The 20,363-nt window shown below is 43.0% G+C and overlaps 1 long non-coding RNA gene across 1 annotated transcript; it reads left to right on the top strand.

Moving 5' to 3' along the window:
• The first annotated feature begins 243 nt into the window (after positions 1 to 243).
• LOC138365433 (uncharacterized) lies at positions 244 to 1,402 on the top strand. Its single transcript, XR_011228812.1, has 3 exons — positions 244 to 688; positions 824 to 952; positions 1,330 to 1,402. It is a non-coding gene; the product is annotated as an uncharacterized lncRNA (long non-coding RNA).
• The last annotated feature ends 18,961 nt before the right edge of the window (positions 1,403 to 20,363 follow it).

Raw genomic sequence — 20,363 nt, 5'->3', positions numbered from 1 at the left:
CCGTGGTGCAAACCGTTTAATGTTATGATAATAAATAACGTAATTAGAGTAAATTTTCCAGCCGCAATTGTCCGAAATCTGGTCCTCGCGGCTCGGGTGCGCCGTAGGGTGATGCGTCATACGTTGTAAGCGTCTAGTATTTCGCAATAGAGTGGAGAATATCTTGTTATGCATATACAAATTATAAACACACTCGCTGGCAACTGTCTTCTGTGAGAGGGAGGGGCTATAATCCGATTACTGGCTTAGTCACCCTCTCAGTGTCTGTGCCGGCGGTCGTATGCCTGACGCGCTCGCACAGATCGTATTTTCTTGCATATACTGCACAATGGATATAGTATCGGACAAGAAGAAAGCTCTAAAGGTAAGAGCTCTACGCGTTAGCCAAATAAAGAAGGAGCGTAAAGCCACACTGAGGCAAAACAAGAGTTCTCTTGAGTGAAGAGAGAGGGCAGCCTCCCGCCCCCACAACACACTACCTCGCCTCACACCCAGGCACCCACACCTCCTGTGGCACCTGCCACACCTCTGTGGCACCTGCCACACCTCCTGCTGCACCTGCCACACCACCTGCGGCACCTGCCACATCACCTGCGGCGCCTGCCACTCAAGATCTTAGACCTGCAACTCAAGACGTTCTCCCTCTTGATGTTGCAAGATGTTGCATATTTCAGACCAATTATATTAGGTTAGTATGTACTATTTTTTATATCTTGATACTACATCATAAATAATTGTAAATATAAAGCTGCTGTCTTTTTTTTTATTTTTTTTTATTTTTTTTTTATTTTTTTTTTTTTAATAATTTTTTTTTTTTTATCAGGCGATCTTCATGGAACTTACACACCTTACTGAAGGAATGCCAATCTACAAGGGTGGTAATTTTGATTGAAATTGGTAGTTCATCAACCTCAGCCAAAGGTGGCTGAACTTTGACCTTCATTTTTTACAGGTAACTAATTTGCAACTATATGGTTGAATAACTTTTTTATTTATTATTCAATTTACATGGAACTTGCACATTATATGTAGAGTCTGTGCCTCTAAAAACCCAAGTTATATATTTCCCCTAAGATCATTTATTGATTTTATATATATTTATAAACATCATTTTGTTGCATAATTTTTTGGGTGAACTTTGAAAATTTGTATTATTGCACTAAATAGGTTTGGGATAATAATGCCACTAGACAACCTTTATTATATAGTATTGTGATAGCTGAGTATCATAGAAATAATATCAGTTGATATTTGTATTTGTTATATCAACTTTAAAACATGTAAAAAATGGTTAAAAAAAGTTTTTTTTTTTTCTCCCTTTCTATTTAGGCTGCGATGCTGAAACTTGGACCACTTGCAGCCCTCTTCACGTGTAACACGTCAATAAATTTTCATTGCACTAGAACAACTTTTATGAACCCTATCTAACGCCCCCTGAAAAGGAAGATAAGGGCAGTGACATTGAAAGCGATGTAGGTGAGCTGAACATTAGCTTGCTAACTGTCAAAATGAGTGCCTTGGAAATAAATCGTGAGATAGAATGGAAGAAATTAGAAATGGAAAGAAAGAGACAAGATAAAGCAATGGAGATGAGGCGTTTAGAATTAGAACGAGAAAGAGAAAGAGAAGAACGAGAAAGAGAAAGAGAAGAGCGAGAAAGAGAAGAAAAAGAAAAAGAGAGACAACATGAGCTAGAAGTATTGCGATTAGGCGGTGGGAGGCAAACCATGAAAACAAGTATTTTCGATCCGGTAAGGAACATCAAAATGGTCCCGAAGTTCAACGAGAAGGAAGTTTTGAAGTTCTTCGCAGCCTTCGAGAAAGTCGCAGCCTCTTTGGAGTGGCCAAAGGAGAATTGGGCCATCATGATACAGTCTGTCTTGATTGGGAAGGCCCAAATCGCCTACTCCACGTTGTCCCTTGATGACTCCGGCGATTACGACAAGGTGAAGAAGGTAATGCTCATGGCTTACCAATTGGTACCTGAGGCGTACAGGCAGAAGTTTAGAAACCTGAAAAAGACCTCGGAGCACACTTTCACCGAATTCGCGACCATCAAGGAGCGGCTTTTCCAAGAATGGTGTGCCTCTCAGAAGGTGGAGACCAAAGAAGATCTCGAGCAGCTCATACTGTTAGAGGACTTCAAAGACTGTCTGTCTGGAGATCTGAAGACGTATCTAGAAGAGCAGCAGGTGGAGACCTTGAGTGCTGCAGCCACCATGGCTGAGGAATACATCCTGACACATAGGTCTTCCACTAGGTATGTCCCGAAGAATTACCCCCGTCTGTTTGGTAAGCCTCGTCAGGAAGAGGAGAGACCCGTCTCACAAAGCGCTAAGAAGACGCCCCCAAGTAGCCCTCGAAGGACCAGTCCTAACAGTCCGAAACACCGGAGTCCGAGGAGGAATATGGTGTGTTGGACTTGTGGGCAGAAAGGGCATGTAGCTGCTATGTGCCGAGGCAGAAGAGGTAGCGGCCCACGTAGGGAGGTGATGTTGATGAGCTGTGTGACACCACCAGAGGGAACCCCGTCCCTGATGACTAGTCAGGAAGAACCAAGATTGTTTTCCCCTCACACTTCTGGCGGGTATGTATCGAGTGATCATACTGGTAGATCAGTTGTAAGTGCTCAGAGATAGTGGAGCAGCCCAGTCCCTGATCGTGAGTAACTCGTTACCCGAGGGAGTGAATGTGGATGGGAGACAAAAGGATGTCCTGGTTGGGTTTCCTAGGACGCAGTATGTCGCCCCCTTAGTGCCGGTACATCTAGACTCGCCTTACTTCAGTGGCACTTGTGCGTTGGCAGTAGTTGATACCTTGCCTATAGCTGGGATTGACGTGATACTAGCCAACGACTTGGTGACAGATTGGAACAACAATCATCCCAAGATTGTGGACGAGTCAGCCGGAACAGCAAGGTCCGAGGTAACAGCAGGCATTGGTAATATCCAAGTACAGACAGACATGGAATTAGATAACGTGTTTAATCCTTCCTCTCACCAACAGGTTGACAGTATTCTAGCAGAGTCTCCTGATTCTTCTCCCGACGAGGAACATGAGGTTATGATGGCAGAAGCGACTGAGCGAGAAGAGAGGCCTCGTGTACAAACACCCACGGATACCCCAGAGTCTGGAGTGTAGGCACCTGAGTACTTGTGGTATGGCAAAGTACCACGTTCATTGAACCGACCAGAGATTCCCCAGACGGCAGAGGTATGTGCGAAAGTTCTAGTGCCCTCTTCGGTCCAACTCAGGCTAATGGATATAGCCGGCTATGGACATTACAGGCTCATGAAACTGATCCCTAAGTTAGCCAAATGTTTCTTAGCGGTATTTTTTGTTCTTGTGTGTGTTCTCAGTAAGGACCAGTGGACGACCCGACAGATGATGACTCCCATGAACATCGCGAAGAGATCCCAGGGATTAGAGACGTGCACTGTGAGTGTTACAGTCAAAGAAGGGACCTGGAAGGTGATGGTAGATACAGGAGGTGCGAGATGTGATATTATGAGTGACTGTTTCCGACAGGTTGACACCGCCCGCGTGATTGCTGAGCCTAGATGCAGCATTATACGGAACGTTGGTCGACCTGACGGTGGCAGAGCGAATGCCCTCTTCGATGTACGAGCAGCCCTGTTGGGACTAGGTGTGGACCTAGTAGAGGCATATGCTGTGAGTACTGATTTAACTATCGCTGTCACTCTAAATAATCAAACCCCTGTATTCCAGGTTCCCATCTCCCTGAAGGACTACTGGACCAGTACCAGAAATGCCGTCTGTAACCAGCCATCATCGGTGCCACGACACAGGGAAGTGTCGATTCACCCCAGATCGCGTTTATACCGATCCTTACTCGTGACACGTAAGATGATTATGCCCCTGCTTGACATCTCAGCGAAGGTGTGGGAAGTTTCATCAGGCAGGTCATTGCTTTACATCTTCGAGTTTCTTTTATGCCAGAGTTGCTCATTAAGACTGTTCTGTGGACAAGACATCCTCGCCATTCCAGTTCTTAGTGTACGTGAGTCCGTTTGGAATTGTATCCACGTACTAATTTGGTTTGTTTTTTTTCTTTTAAAAACCCAAACCAAATTCTTTTTGGTGGGGAGGTGTTACGGATCCGAGCCCAGTGTCATAGCACGGAGCGGTGACGACAACGCCATCTGTGGGTCAGCTCCCGAAACCCCCTCCAAATGGACGACGCTATCTAGTGAGGACGGGATATACCGGCCACAGGGGCTGGATTCCCGTCTTAATCAGCTCGTAACATAGCCGCTGCTGACCTCTGGTGAGGTGGCGCTTAGACAGCAATGCCATCTATGAAGTGGATAGGTGGACGTTTGTGTCTAAGCCTGTAAGTGAGGTGCCCTAGTGTGTCCCTAGTACTGATGACGTGTCTGATTACAGAGTCGACCTGGGACTGCTGTATTGGACGATGAGGCAGTCTACCCAAGGCAGCCAAAGTCTCTCCACGTGTTTGCTGAAGAAGCTGTGAGTTGCTCCCGGACGAAACACTGCTGAGAGTGTTAGCCTGCCTGTGACGTGGCAGAGTTGAGGAATCGTCGTACCCGGGGGTTGGCTGGTGGAAGAGACTAGCCACTGTGGTGCTATAGAGAGGAGAGTGATCAGCGGGATCACACGAGGCTCCGGCCTAGGGCTCGCAACCCTAGTATCGGTCGTGGAGTGGCCTACACAGTGGAGCTGATCGGAACCGTGCCAGCTACAGGCTGGATTGTGGATGAAGGCCTCCACGACGGTGCACACAGTGGGACTGTGATTTGGCTGGCCTGTGGCCAGGGTAGATTCGCCGAGAGAATCGGAGGATTCATCGTGGGCCAAAGAAGAGAACCAGGGCTACTCATCGTGAGCTCCGTGGAGCATCCTATGTCTTCAGAGGAAGACAATTCTGTACATTAGAGTGTATTTATAACCCCGTGTGACTGTGTTATATTTATTTATGGTGGTGGTGAAAAATTATATTTAAATTAGTGCATTTGTATCCCTTCTCCTTTAATTTACTTGTGTTACGGAACGCACCCCTTCAAAGCCACTACTAACTTGGGGCCAGATTCCCAAATTCTAATAACACCAGAAAAGAACCCGGTTACGCCCCAGTAGGGCCGTAACACTGTCATCATCTCATCACATGATTTTCCCCATGAAACTGACAGAGAAGACTATACTGCCATCGTGATCCAGGAATTGCGTACTAAGTTGAATTATTCAATCGAAGCAAGTGACATCAAGTCAGCTTATAGAATGGGTACGAAATAATCTGGTACAAATAACAGGAAGATTCGTGTAAAATTAGATGGCTGCTCCCGCAAGGCAGATCTTATCACTGCTGCAGTCCCTATGAAATCCAATGTTTATGTGAACGAATGTCTAACCAGATTTAGACAAAATCTCTTATTTAAACTACGTGGAACCTGCAAAAGATCCCCTGCTATTAAACATTGTTTTGTGTGCGATGGTAAAATGATAGCTAGGAAGACTGACTCTGGAAAAACTTGTACTAACCACTGAGGCACACCTCACTTCTTTCCTAGATGACTGTGGGATATCAGTTGAATAACCAGAACATAATTTGTAGTCTCACATACTACCAAAGTGTACTTAAGCTTTGCCTTTCCTTTCCAAAGGTTTTTTATTTTTATTTTTATTTTTTGTTTGTCATCTTTGTTGTTGACATTGCTTGTTTTTTACTCTTAATTATTTGGTCTTATTTAATCCCCTTGTCACTAAACCTAGGTTTTTTTTATTACCCTGTTATATTTGAAGTAACTTGGTATTTGTTTCTTGTAATCATTTATTGGAATTAATTAATAGAATAATTGTTTATATAAGCATCTACCTCAGTATCATAGTAAAATCTTCCACGTGAATATACTCTCACCCTGTTTATTTTTACACTTAGATTTATATTAGAGTAAATTTCTAGATTTACTTAAATTTACATGTCATTTTTTTTCTTGGAATTATGTATTTGAGCTCACTTTGTTTTCTTAGGTTTTTACTAATTATAGGATTTTAATTAACCATTACTAAGCTAATTATCTTTAAGGTCTCAATTGATGTTTTGTTTTTTATTTTATCTAACTTCTGTGTCCTTCCTGGCTTTCTATTGGATCTTTATTTTACTTCTAATTTGTTACTATTTTATTGTATCTGCTTTTATTCTTGTGTTTTGTTATATCGTATATCTTGTATCGTGTTCCCTCTGCATCTCTATGCACACTGATGTTGATCCTGATAAAAATCTTCTGTCTCATATCTACACCAACCAGCACATTGATCATCATTATTACAAGTATTTCACAGCACACCAGGATAAACAACAAACTCCAAAATAGTACTAGTTTATCAGTTTACAAACAAAATGTTAGATCACTTGGTAAACTGGGTAAACCCATTCTATCAAAACTAACTGAAAAAATTATTTACAAACAGCTCTATTCCTACCTCGTAAAATTCGACATTCTCAGCCCCTGCCAGTTTGGCTTCCGGTCCCAAAAGAGCACCAACGATGCAATCATTAGTCTCCTTGACGTAATCTACTCAGCCCTTGACAAAAATGAGTTTCCGATTGGACTCTTCATTCACCTAAGAAAAGCCTTTGATACTGTTAATCACAACTACCTCTTACTTAAACTCCAGCATTATGGAATCCGAGGCCTTGCCCTTGACTACATCTGACCCTATCTTAGTGACAGACATCAATATGCAACCATCAATGATACAACTTCTTCCACTCTACCAATTACCGTTGGAGTGCCACAGGTCAGTATCTTAGGACCTCTTCTATTTCTTATATATATAAACGATCTGCCTAATGTCTCTAATACTCTCAAACCTATATTGTTTGCTGACGATACTACCCTTATCTATAAAGACCTCAACCCACATACACTAAGTAATGTTGTGAATAATGAATTAAAAAAAAAGTCCACTTATGGATGTCAATGAACAAACTAACATTAAACATCAAAAAGGCTTACTACATCTTATTTGGAAGCAAATCATCAAATGCAATTCAGCTACAGATAGACAACATTAACATCAGTAATAAAAATGATGGCAAGTTTCTTGGCCTATTCCTAGACAAGAGACTCAACTTCAGCACCCACATTCAACACATAACTAAGAAAGTCTCTAAGACAGTTGGTATACTCTCCAAAATCAGATATTATGTTCCTAACTCTGCTCTCCTCTCACTATATTATGCACTAATCTACCCCTATCTAAATTATGGTATCTGTGGATGGGTGTCTACCACTGCAAACCACCTTAAGCCCATCATCACACAGCAAAAATCTGCTATCAGAATAATAACTAACTCTGCTTTCAGGCAACACTCAGCTCCCTTGTTTAAATCCCTAAACTTGCTAAATATTAACTCCCTCCACACATTCTCTTGTGTCAATTACATTTACAAAACCCTGTTCTTAAATGCAAACCATGCTCTGAAACTCTCCCTGGACAATGTAATAGGACCCGTTATCACCACACCAGAATTAAATATCTCTTTGATATCCCCAGGGTCAAACTTAATCTGTGTAAACACTCTATGCAAATTAAGGGACCTAGTCTATGGAACTCACTCCCTATTGAATTGAAAAACTGTAAAACTTTTGCCTTATTTAAAAGCAAAACCAAAAAGTACCTAAGTTCATCTTCTTAGTTTCCTACACTGAGCTTTAAATTTGCTCTGTACCTAGTGTTACCCATTCTCGTAATTGTTATGTATTTAACCCAAACAACCTTATCATTGTGTTCATTGCTGTCTTCGTTTATGTGCTAGCCATATGCTGTATTGTGCCTACCAATTTTTGTCAACTACCATTCAAGCTGTCATTGCAATCAATCTTAGCTACCTATGTGCTTTAATATACTGTACCTACAATTTTCTCTCATCTTTTTTTTTTTTGCCATGTAACTGTTATCATTTTTTTTATATAAATTTTGCAAGTATTTACCTACTTAAAATTTTCTTAGATTAAGGACCTGCCCGAAACGCTGCGCGTACTAGTGGCTTTACAAGATTGTAATTACCATATTATGTATCCTCACATTCCCAATGTACCTTCTTGTATATGCACAAATAAAGAAATAAATTAATAAATAAACATTTTGACGCTATAAATGCATTACTCACAGCACTAGGTACTAACTTATCGTTCATTATTTTAACAGAAACTTGGCTAAATAATGACTATACCCAACTCTACAACTTAGCTGGTTATAAAGCCATTCATAACTGTAGGCCTAATAAAAAAGGTGGTGGCACAGCTATATATTACCGAGATACATTTATCTGCAACAGTGTTATTAGTGACAGAGATGACAACTGTGAATATACTTTTGCTCAGTTTACAATTAAATCTCTTAAATCCTCTTTGACTATTGGAGCATCTATAGATTTCTTAATACTAACATAGCTTCTTTCTCAGATAACCTAAGGAATCTTATTATAAACAACAATCTCAACAAAAACCACATCATTCTGAGAGGAGACTTCAATATTGACCTGGGTCATCAAAATTGCTCTCAAGTTGACTATTTCCTTAACAGCATGAACTCCTGTATGCTAGTCCCCACAATCATCAAACCTACCCGAGTCACTCAAACATCAGCCACTACCTTGGATCACATATGGACAAACATAACAGCTCCCCTTATTTCTGGTATAATCTATGACAGAACAACTGACCACTATCCTACCTTTCTCATAACGAACATGGACATAACATCCCCAAAAAGCAAGAAACTCTCATTCAAGTTACACAGTGAACCAGCTTTAGGCAATCTTACAAATGCACTTCACAATATTAACTGGGATTGTGAATTCAATAATACCCAGGATATAAATTCATTAGCTAACCTCTTCCTCTCCAAAACTCTAAGCCTCTACAACCTTCATTGTCCCCTTCTTACCAAGCAAGTAACTGACAAAAGATTAAACAATCCATGGCTCACAAGTGGCATTCTCAACTCAATCAACAAGAAACATGAATATGAAAAGGAACTTAAGATTAGCCTAGTTTCAAAGGAAGTAGCTAAAAGGTATTCATCAATGCTTACCAGTATCATAAGAAAGGCAAAACTTGCATATTATGTGAATAGATTCAATGAAGCAAAAGGCAACATGAAAAGCACTTGGAAAACAATCTCTAGTATCCTAGGAACTAAACAACACTCACATAACAAAATAAAATTGTACAAGGATGGGGATATACCGTCGACTGATTTACAAATGGCAAATGAATTTAATAGTTTCTTTTCATCGGTTGGTGCTAATCTTGCCAGTGAAATCCCACAGACTCAGACACATATTAACACATATCTCTCAGGCAGGTATCCAAACTTTCTTCTCCTTTCACCAATCAGCCCGGCAGATGTTGTGTCCATCATACACTCTATAAAAACCAAGGCAGAGAACACCAGTGAAATTCCGTCCATTGTATACAAGAGCGCCTCCCATGCCCGTGCTCCACCCATAGCCCTACTGTTCAACACATCTATAGAGTGTCACACCTTCCCTGATATACTCAAGAAAGCTAGAGTAACGCCAGTCCATATAGGAGGCCATCCGGCGGACATAAACAATTACAGACCCATATCAAATCTACCCATTCTATCAAAAATATTTGAAAAAATTATTTACAAACAGCTCTATTCCTACCTCGTAAAATTCGACATACTAAGCCTCAGCCAGTTTGGCTTCCGGTCCCAAAAGAGCACCAACGATGCAATCATTAGTCTCCTTGACGTAATCTACTCAGCCCTTGACAAAATTGTGTTTCCGATTTTACTCTTCATTGACCTAAGAAAAGCCTTTGATACTGTTAATCACAACTACCTCTTACTTAAACTCCAGCATTATGGAATCCGAGGCAATGCCCTTGACTACATCCGATCCTATCTTAGTGACAGACACCAATATGTAACCATCAATTATACAACTTCTTCCACTCTACCAATTACCGTTGGAGTGCCACAGGGCAGTATCTTAGGACCTCTTCTATTTCTTACATATATAAACGATCTGCCTAATGTCTCTAATACTCTCAAACCTATATTGTTTGCTGACGATACTACCCTTATCTATTCAGACCTTAACCCACATACACTAAATAATGTTGTGAATGATGAGTTAAAAAAGGTCCACTTATGGATGTCAACTAACAAACTACCATTAAACATAGAAAAAGACTTACTACATCTTATTTGGAAGCAAATCATCAAATGCAATTCAACTACAGATAGACAACATTAACATCAGTAATAAAAATGATGGCAAGTTTCTTGGCCTATTCCTAGACTAGAGACTCAACTTCAGCACCCACATTCAACACATAACTAAGAAAGTCTCTAAATAAAAGGAAAGTCACATAAAAGAAGACAGCAATGAACACAATGATAAGGTTGTTTGGGTTTAATACATAACAATTACGAGAATGGGTAACACTAGGTACAGAGCAAATTTAAAGCTCAGTGTAGGAAACTAAGAAGATGAACTTAGGTACTTTTTGGTTTTGCTTTTAAATAAGGCAAAAGCTTTACAGTTTTCAATTCACTAAGGAGTGAGTTCCATAGACTAGGTCCCTTAATTTGCATAGTGTTTACACAGATTAAGTTTGACCCTGGGGATATCAAAGAGATATATATTTCTGGTGTGGTGATAATGGGTCCTATTACATCTGTCCAGGGAGAGTTTCAGAGCATGGTTTGCATTTAAGAACAGGATTTTGTAAATGTAGTTGACACAAGAGAATGTGTGGAGGGAGTTAATATTTAGCAAGTTTAAGGATTTAAACAAGGAAGCTGAGTGTTGTCTGAAAGCAGAGTTAGTTATTATTCTGATAGCAGATTTTTGCTGCGTGATGATGGGTTTAAGGTGGTTTGCAGTGGTAGACCCCCATGCACAGATACCATAATTAAGATAGGGGGTAGATTAGTGCATAATATAGTGAGAGGAGAGCAGAGTTAGGAACATAATATCTGATTTTGGAGAGTATACCAACTGTCTTAGAGACTTTCTTAGTTATGTGTTGAATATGGGTGCTGAAGTTGAGTCTCTTGTCTAGGAATAGGCCAAGAAACTTGCCATCATTTTTATTACTGATGTTAAGTTGGTACGCGAGGAAGAGTTTGGGCCCTGAACAAAATATAACTGGGAATATACCACATATGTACTAATTCATAAGCAAAATATTGACAATAAGCAATAAGTCATATATGTGATGTATTGTGCGAGAGCGGGTTGCTTAGTTCTGGGACTAGCCTAACGAACTGAACTTTTGCACCCCTGAACTTTTTCAAGCTTTGTCCGGTGCTTGACAAGGTACGGATGGGCTTCATGCTGGGGCCGCATACTCCAGGATTGGTCTTACATATATGGAATCGTGAAACATTGAAACTGAGATGTGCCAACTGCCACATGGAGGGAGTTCCCACCTGGCTTGAGAACTATGCTTCAATCCCGCCGAGACGGACTGCCCGGGGTACACCAGCATGGGGCGTCAGTAACCACCCTGGCTTATCTGCGGTGCCACCACCGGTCACTCAGGCATTCTTTCCTCCCTTACCCAACCACTCTAACGCCACAGCAAGTAGCTTGAGTGACACAGTTGCAGTCTCTACCAATACATTTTGGTCGGGGGTCCCGGATCTAGAACAGACAATTGCTGAGCTGGGGAATACATTAGAAAAACAAAGCAAACTTGTGGAAAAGCTGAGCATGCAAATAACTGAACAAAATAAGGAAATCATGCACCAAAAGATGACGATAACCACTCTTCAGGAAACTGTGAGAGTATCAAATGAGAGCAGGACATACCATCCTGGGGTACCACCATGTGCTCCCAGGCGGCCAGCACCCCAGGGAGGACCCCAGCTGGGGGTGTCCAGGCCCTCACACCAGCTGGGCTCACCCATCACGGTTCCCCACACCCCAGCCTCATCAGTGCCGTGCGCTATGAACAGAGGTCAATTATTCCCCGTTGAAACGCAAAGTGTTGTCGATGAGTATTACGATGCAACTGATCATGATCATGAACAAATAAGAGTGAGAATGTTAATGAAGATGGAGGAGATCATGATGTGAATACAGGTCCTGATAGACTCTGCTTGAAGGAAAATATTAGTGGAAATGATGATGAAAGCGGTTGTGATAACGATCAAATTGAAACCAGTGACACCTGTAGTAATAATAAAGGAGTGGAACTGGATGTGGATGACCGCCTCGAACCGCACACGCCACATCCCATATGGTTCCGCTGGAACAATATTAAAAAACTGGTGACAGATGATGTGCTGACTGAAGAGGAAAAAGACTCTCTAATAATGTTCTACGAAAAGTATCGAGATTTACTTGTTCTTGTGCAATCGCAGACTGATAAACTAAAAACAATGAACAATGGCGCCCTCTCAAACTCATAAAAACAGGTACAGTGTCATCAAGATACTCAGTTGGAATATTGCTTGTTGAAGAGATCGTGCGAGAATTTCCATAGATTTTGGGATGAAAACCTCCCTTATGTTTTGTTTCCTGCTCGAGAGGGGCTACAAAGTTCACTGGGTTGTTCTCCTTTTGAGTTAGTCTTTGGCCATAAGATTCGTGGACCCTTGCAAATGTTACTTGAGAATCTGTTAGGTAACGTAACGTTGACCGAAGGTTCGGCTTTCTTTACGCAACACCTTCAAAGACTCAGTGACTGCAAGGCAGCTGCACTAGAGTATCTTGAGAAGGCCCAATAAAGTATGAAAGAACGACACGATGCTAAGGCTAAGTTGAGGGTATTTCAGCCTGGTGACCCTGTCCTGGTATTAAAACCTCGACTGGGGAACAATATGTCTCACAAGTACGAAGGGCCCTTATAATGTCACAGAAAAGGTTGGGGACCTCACGTACAAAGTAAGGCACTCTGACAAGCGTAACCAGGTGATGCTTGTACACTTGAACCGTCTGAAGAAGTTCCAGGGCCGCAGACCCGTCGCTCTAACCAATGTTTCCTTTTCCAGTGAGGGAGGGGAGGGGACCCAACTAATCTAATTCTCAATAATTCTAGTTCTGTGAATGCTGTGGAGGAGAGACTGTCCCAATTGGAGATGTCCCAACGTGAAGAGGTGCAGTCGTTACTTGCCGAATTCTCCAGTCTGTTCGGGAAGGTCCCGACCCAGACTGATGCCATCTACCATGATGTCAAGTTGACGGACTACACGACCCTTCGTCTTCAACCATATCGGATGAGTCTGGAAAAGAAGGCCATCGTGCGGCAAGAAGTAGACTTCTTGCTCCAGCACGGCCTCATCCGGCCGAGCCAGGGCTCTTCGTGCTCGCCCTGCCTTTTAGTCCCCAAACCAGACAGCTCCTGGCGACAATGCACCAACTATCGGCAGCTAAACAAGGTGACCGTTGTGGATGCCTATCTGCTGCCCCTCCTAGAAGACTGCATGGACGAGATCGGAAACGCCACGCACCTCTCGAAAATCGATCTCTCGAGGGGATATTATTAGATCCTGCTCACCGAGCGTGCCAAGCAACTAAATGCTTGGCACGCGAGTCGAGTCGAGCCAGCCATGATGGGAGGGTCGCGGGGTCATGCGCTATGTTAAACGCCAAATTTTTGGGTTAATTAAGGCTACAGTGACAGATCACTGATCTAGGGGTATCACAAAGTGATACCGCCACGAATAGGAAAGAAAAATACCGTGCTATCGCTAGAAATTTGTGTTAAGCAGTGAATTCACCAGACAGGCCATGTGGGAGGGCCCACGAGGCTTTGTTTACATATTGGGTCAAGTGACCAGTGGTACAGTAAATTGGTGAACTGTAACACAACAGACGCACCGATACAGTGATTGACTCCAGAGATTTGTGTTAGAGAAGAACCGCCATCATCAATCTACTGGATTAGTGAATCACCACGTGGGAGGACCACCACGCGATGACGGATCACTTTGTCTTCCAGCCATCGTAATTATTCACCTGGTTGTGTGAGCGGGAGGCTGACTGGTAGGTACCCCTCTCTGGTCAATTCTTCAGGTGTACAAAGTGAGGTAAAATATTATCAAATTCTTGTTCAGTATATCATACACTTTTAAAATCTCAAAGTGGCCCATTTTGGGTAGAGGTTGACATTTACGGGACCCCCGTAACACACGCACGCACACAGACAAGCATGCACGCACGCACATGTACGTTTGCAAACACACACGCACGCACACACGAACGCACGCATGCACATGTACGATTGCAAGCAGACACGCACGCACACACAAAAACAAACACACACACACACAGGCACACACTCACACAAACGTCCAGTCAGGCTAGAAAGGATTAACACGTTTCGTGGAAAGGGGATAAGACCTCACTCATAATCCACCCCTTCTCTTACCCCCCATCTCACTAACCCAATACACTCCCCCCCCCCACTCCCACATCCCACACTCTCTCTCTATCTCACTCTCCTTCTATCCTGATCTCCCTCTCTCCTCCTCTCTCCCTCTCCCACACACACACACACATACACCAGGCCTGGTATGAGCCTGGCATGCCACCAGGCTCGTCCCGGAACTGAGAGGAATGAGCTACGAGGAAAGGCTAAAGGAGCTGAACCTCACATCCCTGGAAAACAGAAGAGTAAGTTGGAGACATGATAACCACCTACAAAATTCTCAGGGGAATTGACAGGGTGGACAAAAACAAACTCTTCAGCATGGGTGGGACACAAACAAGGGGACACAGGTGGAAACTTAGTACCCAGATGAGCCACAGAGACGTTAGAAAGATTTTTTTCAGTGTCAGAGTAGTTAATAAATGGAATGCATTAGGCAGTGATGTTGTGGAGGCTGACTCCATACACAGCTTCAAATGTAGATATGATAAAGCCCAGTAGGCTCAGGAACTTGTACACCAGTTGATTGACAGTTGAGAGGCGGGACCAAAGAGCCAAAGCTCAACCCCCGCAAGCAAAATTAGGTGAGTACACACACTGGGGTTAGTGTAGACTAACAAACGCTAGGGAAAAGAAAAGGGATCAAGCAGGATGGTAAGAAAACAGAACACAGGTGGAGGAGAGGAACAGGACGAGTCATACATGGAGATGACTTCGCGCATGGAGGGAAATCACTGAGGAACTGAAAGACATCAGAGGACTCTTAAATAAACTGCAGAATGAACTAAAGGCAGCGCAAGACGAGATAACAAACCTAGAAAAATGATCTCCTCAGACTGAGGCCCAGGGGATCAACCCCCAGGTACCAGGAGATGTAGCAATGGGAGGGACTTCTACAATGGGTGCCACCTTTGTTGAAATACTGTAGAGCCCAGGAGCAATGTTCACAGTCAAGGAAGTTGTAATGAAAGCAGTAACCTCACATGAGGCAGCTAGATGCACGAGCCAGATACTGGAAATGAAAAAAACTGTAGTAGTGATAGGTGTTAAGGAACAAGAGGGTTCCACAAGGGAAGAATGGAGGTTTAAGGACAAAGCTGCAGTGGCAGGGATACTAAAGGAGATAGGTATGGAAGGGGCTGAAACAGACATAGAAAAGTTTTTCTGGATTTGCCAGTACAACAAAGACAAAGACCGGTTGATCAAGGTAGTGCTCAAAATCGAGTGCATCAAAGAGGACATACTAGCAGAAAAGAACAAACTGAAATATGTAACGAATTACAGACAGATATTCCTTCAGAGGGACATGACCAGGACAGAGGTAATACAGGCAGCAGATGCAAGAAAAGGAGCCAGGGAACCTCAACCCCCAACCCAGCAATCCCAGGGTGGAGTGTGGAACCCCAACCCAGCACTTCGGGAGCCCCAGAGGGGACTGCAACATCCGAACTCACCACCCTATAGGTGGGGAGTTCCACCATTCCATGCTGAACTGTGTAATTACTATATGAGTACTGGAACACTTGATGATATATTGGACTTGTACCCAAGATTAACCACGTAATGTATCAATTATATAATGTATGTATGTGATGTAACTATATAACCTGAGCTTGTAAAAGCACCTTCATCACCTTCAGTGATTAAATGCTTAATTGCACACTAGTTTCTCTATCAGCTATCTCACTCTGTCAGAGTAAAAGAGACAAATGTATGTGAATGCATGTGTGTGTGTATATATGTATGTATACATGTATGTATATATGTATGTGTACATATATATGTGTGTGAGTGTGTGTGTATGTATATGTTTGTGTATAAAGTACATATGGAAGCTGATCAGAATTACATTTCACCTTTGTAAATGCACATTAATAACACTGTGTAAAAGACACAACGAACACTTTATGTAGGGCATACGTAAATCTGTGTATCTATGTATTTACGTATGCAGGTTGCTTAGCATTTTAAAAGCACCGAATCACCTTCTGTGGTTCATTGTTCAATAAACCCTTGAACTATATGTTTCACACATCTCTAACCCTGTCCATGGAGGACAGAAGAAAATGTATATATGCTGGTTTGCATTGTAAATGTGTAGCCACGTTTGTGGTAGAAAAAAAATCCACCCTCCCTCCCTCCCTACCCCACGTACCCCCTTTCCTCCCACCTCCTGGTCTTCCTCCTGCCAAGCCGGCCCAGACACGAACTAAGTCCTCCATCCCCCACCCCAGTTCTAAGCCATCCTCCCCCTGCCCCACCTTTCCCCCCACCTCCACCTCCCTCAGAACCCCTGGTAACTACCCCACAGGAGGATGAGGCTACCCAAGCAGCAATGCCCATGGAACAGCTTCCTGCACTAGTGGGGAGGGTGGGTGAAAATGGACATAGGAAAGTGAGCTTCAAGGTAATGTACTCAAACATCGACGGGATTACCAGCAAAGCAAGTGAACTGGCAGAAAGGGTGCAGGAAGAAAACCCAGATGTAATAGAACTCACAGAAACAAAATTGTCAGGAGTCATAACAAATGCTGTGTTTCCAAAGGACTTTGATATAGTAAGGAAAGAGAGATACGGGAGAGGAGGAGGAGTGGCTCTGCTGATAAGGAAGGACTGGAGCTTTGAAGAGATGGAAATTCCGGGCTGTGACGGATTCAGAGATTACATAACAGGAACTACGACAATGGGTGGACCTAAGATAATAGTGGCAGTCATTTACAACCCTCCATTAAATGACAGAAGACCTAGACAAGAGTTCGACAGAAACAACATGGCTACCATTAACATAATAGAGAGAGCAGCTTCAATTGCTTGCAGGAATGGATCCAGACTCTTATCATCAGCGATTTCAACCATGGAAAGATAGACTGGGAGAATGGGGACCCACATGGAGCTGAAGACACATGGAGATCTAAACTTTTGGAAGTGAGTACAAGGAACTTTCTGAGCCAACATGTCAAGGGGCCCACAAGAATGAGAGGAAATGACGAACCAGCTAGACTCGACCTTATTTTCACCTTAAATGGCTCAGAAATAAGGGAAGTCAAATATGAAGCCCCCATAGGAATGAGTGACCACAGTGTATTGATACTTGAGTATCTGGTAGAAGTAGGGATAACCTATCCAAGGATGGGATTGGAAGGAAAAAGACTAAATTACCGAAGAGGAAAATACGACGAGATGAGGAACTTTCTAATGGGAATATCATGGGAAACAGAACTCAGAGAAAAGACTGAACAGGATATGATTAATTATGTAACTCAGAAGTGTCAGGAGGCTGCAGACAGGTTTATCCCAGTCCAAAAAGTGAAAAATGAAAAGCAACAAAAGAACCCGTGGTTCAACCAGGAGTGTGCAGCAGCGAAGCAATTGAGTAAAAGAACATGGCGAAACTACAGGAACAACAGAACACCAGAGAGCAGGGAGAAATACCAGAGGGCCAGAAATGAGTACATCAGAGTGAGGAGAGAAGCAGAGAGGCAGTATGAAAATTACATCTCGAATAAAGCTAAGACCCAACCAAAACTGCTCCACAACCACATCAGGAGGAAAACAGCAGTGAAGGAACAAGTGATGAAACTGAGCAAAGGGGACAACAGATACACAGAGAACGACAAAGAGGTGTGTGAAGAACTCAACAAGAGATTCCAGGAGGTCTTCACAATAGAACAAGGAGAGGTCCCTGCACCAAATGAGGAAGCAAACCGAACAACCTTGGAGGAAATTTACCTCACCAGTGATGAGGTTAAAAGGAATCTGTTGGAGCTGAATGTGTCAAAGGCTGCTGAGCTTGACAGAATCTCACCGTGGATTCTAAAAGAAGGTGCAGAAGCACTAAGTGTGCCACTCTCTATGGTGTATAACAGGTCACTGGAAACGGGAGACCTTCCGGAAAGCTGGAAGACAGCTAATGTAGTCCCAATTTACAAAAAGGGTAACAGGAAAGAGGCACTGAACTACAGGCCAGTTTCCCTAACTTGTATACCATGCAAGGTGTTGGAGAAGATTGTGAGGAAAAGGCTCGTAGAGCATCTGGAGGGAAACAGTTTCGTAACACACCACCAGCATGGGTTCAGAGATGGTAAATCGGGCCTCACAGGCCTAATAAAATTTTATGACCAAGCAACACAAATTAGGCAGAAAAGAGAAGGGTAGGCAGACTGCATTTTCTTGGACTGTCAGAAAGCCTTTGACACAGTAGCTCACAAAAGGCTGTTACAAAAAAATGGAGCAGCAGGCAGGAGTAAAAGGTAAGGTGCTCCAGTGGATAAGGGAGTATCTAAACAATTGGAAACAGCGAGTAACGGTGAGGGGGAAGGCATCAGTATGGCGAGATGTAACCAGCGGAGTCCCACAGGGCTCTGTACTCGGACCCATCCTGTTTCTAGTATACGTAAACGACCTTCCAGAGGGTATAAGACTCATTCCTCTCAATGTTTGCTGACGATGCAAAAATTATGAGAAGAATCAAAACAGATGAAGATAGACAGAGACTACAGGATGACCTGGACAAACTGGAGGAATGGTCTAGAAAATGGCTGCTAAATTTCAATTTAGAAAAGTGTAAAGTAATGAAATTAGGCGAAGGGAGCAGAAGGCTGAACACAAGGTGCCATCTGGGAGGTGAAATCCTGCAGGGGTCAAATAGAGAGAAAGATCTGGGGGCGATATCACACCGAATCCGTCCCCAGAGGCCCACTTAAAAAGGATATCTTCAGCGGCATATGCTAGACTGGCCAATATAAGAACTGCCTTTAGAAACTTGTGTAAGGAATCGTTCAGGACCCTGTATACCACTTATGTAAGACCAATCCTGGAGTATGCAGCTCCAACCTAGAGTCCATCGCTAGTTAAACACAAGACGAAGTTAAAGAAGATTCAGAGGTATGCCACCAGACTCGTCCCGGAACTGAAAGGAATGAGTTACGAGGAAAGGCTAAGGGAGCTGAACCTCACAACCCTGGAAAACAAAAGAGTAAGGGGAGACATGATAGCCACCTACAAAATTCTAAGGGCAATTGACAGGGTGGACAAAGACAAACTCTTTAGCATGGGTGGAACACGAACAAGGGGACACAGGTGGAAACTTAGTACCCAGATGAGCCACAGAGACGGTAGAAAGATTTTTTTCAGTGTCAGGGTAGTTAACAAATGGAATCCATTAAGTAGTGTTGTGGTGGAGGCTGACTCCATACACAGTTTCAAATGTAGATATGATAGAGCCCAATAGGCTCAGGAATCTGTACACTAGTTGATTGATAGTTGAGAGGCGGGACCAAAGAGCCAGAGCTCAACCCCCGCAAACACAACTAGGTGAGTACTGCGTTCGTAACACACGATGGTGTCTTCGAGTATCAAGTGTTACCGTTCGGATTGTGTAATGCCCCTGCAAAGTTCCAGAGGCTAATGAACTCTCTGCTCGCAAAGGTACCAAATTGTCGGGCGTATTTAGATGACATTGTGCTTTTTGATAGAAATTGGGCTGACCACATAGCTAGATTATGCCAGTTGTTCACAATTTTGAAAAGTGCAAATCTGACCTTAAATGCAAAAAAGTGTCATTTTGGCCAAGGCACAGTGACGTATCTCAGTTATGAATTGGGCCAAGGAAAAGTGTTACCTTGGCAAGATAATATCAGTGCCATTCTGGAGTATCCAGTGCTCCAGTCTAAAAAGCAAGTGCAACGGTTTATCGGTATGTGTGCGTACTACCGCCGCTTTTGTCAGAACTTTTCCAGTGTCGCCACTCCTCTCATAGACTTGTTGTGAAAGGCCATTAAATTTAAGTGGTCAACAGACTGTGCAGAGGCTTTTAAAAACTTGAAATTGATCTTATCTTCTGCCCCAGTGCTCGCTAGTCCAAGGTTTGACCGACCGTTTAAAATTTACGTTGATGCATCTGACTAGGGTGCTAGTGCAGTGTTGTTGTAAACTGGGGATGATCAAGTGGACCATCCAGTG

Source organism: Procambarus clarkii, chromosome 16, assembly GCF_040958095.1.
Source record: "Procambarus clarkii isolate CNS0578487 chromosome 16, FALCON_Pclarkii_2.0, whole genome shotgun sequence".
In the NCBI taxonomy this organism is placed as follows: Eukaryota; Metazoa; Arthropoda; class Malacostraca; order Decapoda; family Cambaridae; genus Procambarus; species Procambarus clarkii.
This window is presented reverse-complemented; position numbering and strand designations above follow the sequence as displayed.